Here is a 3,129-nt window from a genome sequence, read left to right on the forward strand (position 1 = left end):
ATTGTTGTTGTTGTTGTTGTTGTTGTATAGAAGCTCTTATTTCAATAGTTGCTGTTGTGATATTGTGCTGATGGATTATATTGTATTTGCCTTCACGCTATCTCACGCAGTCAACGTGAAACGAATACGTACAGAACGTACATACATAGACACGTTTTCGTTCATATTTGAAAAATGGTTTTTCGGAACATAATTGTATATATATATATATATATCGTTATTTTCAACGTAAAATGCTCTTTTTTTTTTATACAAAAATTTTTTTTTAATAGAGGTGAGGATGGGGGTATTAAGTAAATAATTAAAAAAAAAATTTTTATTATAGTTGTAAACTACTCTTGAAATTATTTAATTTTCATTGTGGAAATTTTTTTCTATTTACAGTTTCGATGATATCCGCTTTAAAAGAAAAAAAAATTTTTTTTTTTTAAAGTGTTTTGTTCTCTAAAACTGTAATTTCGCACGAATAAAAAATAATTTTGTGTTACGAATAAACTACTCTATTTGCACACAATATTTCAGAATTTTTTGAATTTTTAAGTTGTCTAGTATTCTTTGTGAGACAAAAGTAAGGTATATTTTCATTTGTTATTAATGTCTTTTCTGTATAAACCGCTCCAGATAAAAAATTACAAAATTTTTTTAAGTAAAACTTATTTGAAAAAAGATTTAATTTTTAAAATTATTTTTCGATACATTTTTTAACAAAAAGAAAGATTATTATTAACATTTTATTATAAGTTTTTTATAGATTTACACAAAAGATATAACAGTTATTTCGAATTATCCAAAAGATGAAACCAATTCGATTATTAGTCTTTAGTGTTGTTATGTCAATGACACTTGAAAAATATAATAAATATTCGAGAAAACTGCGTTTAAAGTTTTAGGTACTATTGTACACAGTTTTGTATTTACTTATAGTTCATTTCTGGTTAATCTACTATTTCTGATTTCATAAAATAAGTCTTCTGCTTTCTCAAAAAATTTGTTTGCTTCATTTACGTTGTTTTGATCGGCAATAGGATTTTTCACCATTTGTCTGAGTAACTCTCAAACATTTTACATTGTTGATCAATAATTATGCCTATTGTCTCTTTAAAAAGTTATGTAGTCCTCATTCAAGATTCCCACAGTCAAATATGCACAAGATTCGATCACTTTTGATATGAAGGTGTTTAGCAAGACATCAGATTGTTGAATTTAAACATTCATTATGTTTTGATTATGTCCGCCTAAACACCGTTCTAATAAATTTGATTGTTTAATAAAGTTTATTGTATTACATGTACAACTTTGCTTCCGCCGTTTTTTTCCGAAATTCGAGGCTTTATTGTAAAAAACTGGTTATACATTTATGATTCAAAGTATTGTCCATCGCTGGCCATTACTTTCTCCCATTTTTCGGGTAGCGGACGAATTCCGCGTCGAAAAAACTGGTCATCTTTTGAGGCTATCCACAAATCGATCCAAGTTTTTATTTCTTCATAAGACCGGAAGTGCTGGTCAGCCAGGCCGTGTGCTATTGATCGAAACAAGTGATAGTCAGAGGGAGCAACGTCTGGAGAATACGGCGGATGGGGTAGGACTTAATATTTCAACGTTTCCAAGTATGTCTTGACCACTTTCGCAACATGGGGTCGAGCATTGTCATGCTGCAAAATCACTTTATCGTGTCTCGTTGTATTGCGGCCGTTTGTCTTTCAATGCTCGGCTCAAACGCATCAATTGCGTTCGATACCGATCGCCTGTGATTATTTCAGTCGGTTTTAACAGTTCATAATACACTACGCCGAGCTGATCCCACCAAATACAGAGCATGACCTTGGACGTCAAAATCACTGTTCTTGAAGCGTTGAAACCACTCAGGACACGTTCTTCCACTAATAGCGGCCTCATCATAAGTATTTGAGAGCATTCGATGAGCCTCAGCCGCAGATTTCTTCATATTGAAGCAAAAAATTAAAACCTTCCGCAAATGACGAGAATTTGGCTCGTAAACTGACATTTTCAATCGAGAATAACTTTATGATGCAGACACAAATCGACTAATGTTTCTATGGGGTTATGTTGACAGATACCCAAGTTTATTGTATGACGTCTATGATCTATTTATTTTGACCACCACTTACCGCTAAAGCCATCTATAGGAAAACGGCGGAAGCAAAGTTGTACACCTAATATATATATATATATAAGAGACTTTTTCTTTTTTCTTTTTTTGTTTGAACGCGTGGGGTTCTTGGAAGATAAACAGACCTCTGCGCGCTGAGCGGATCCCTTACCTGAATGTCGAACAGTTGGATTACCTAGTAAATCACTTATGTATTCGTTAATTTTACGAATTTCGAAATAATACTTTAGGAACATATTTTTTAGATGTTCTACTATCAGAAAATGAAAAAAAATTTCGATTTTTTGAAGATTTTTGACTAGAATCTCTCCTTAAGATTACTGTACTTGTTACATTTTTTCAAAATCCTAATAAAAAAACTTATTTGAAGTTTTTTTGGTTTAGATTATGCATCTAATCTTTTAATTGTCATATATTCAATGTATAATAATTGAAAGAAATAATATTACATATTAGTATTATGTATTGGTATAATATATTATATTGTATATCAATATGTAACATCAAAATGAAAATATGAGTTAACTAAAGGCTAAATGCTTTTACGTCAAATTATTTTACTTTTATATATTTTTTAAATTACCATTTTATCAGCCTCCAAAAATTGCTGACTAATTTACAATAATTTACCGAATAAATTAGTAAAATTAGTAAAATTTGGTCATTTTCATCTCTAGATACCGAATTGAGCATCAAATTATTAAAAATTTGCTTGTCAATTTAATTTAACTTGTGATATCTCAGTAGTTTAATTGCATTTATAAGTCCGGAAAATATTATTAATATATGTACATGCATATATATAATATTTATATTCGAACTGCGCGCTAAATTGGTTTTCCGGACTTATAAACGCAATTAAACTATTGTAATAATATTACAAATTAAATTAAATTGATAAGTAAATTTTTAATAATTTGATACAATATATGCATGGTGTGTGTGTGTGTGTGTGTGTGTGTGTGTGTGTGTGTGTGTGTGTGTGTGTGTGTGTG

At 30.2% G+C, this 3,129-nt stretch overlaps 1 protein-coding gene across 5 annotated transcripts in view; it reads left to right on the forward strand.

Moving 5' to 3' along the window:
- Positions 1 to 3,129, forward strand: part of LOC108691633 (E3 ubiquitin-protein ligase RBBP6) — a 30,673-nt gene that overhangs the window by 4,119 nt on the left and 23,425 nt on the right. The window lies entirely within an intron of this gene.

Source organism: Atta colombica, unplaced genomic scaffold (assembly GCF_001594045.1).
Source record: "Atta colombica isolate Treedump-2 unplaced genomic scaffold, Acol1.0 scaffold48, whole genome shotgun sequence".
NCBI classification, from domain to species: Eukaryota; Metazoa; Arthropoda; class Insecta; order Hymenoptera; family Formicidae; genus Atta; species Atta colombica.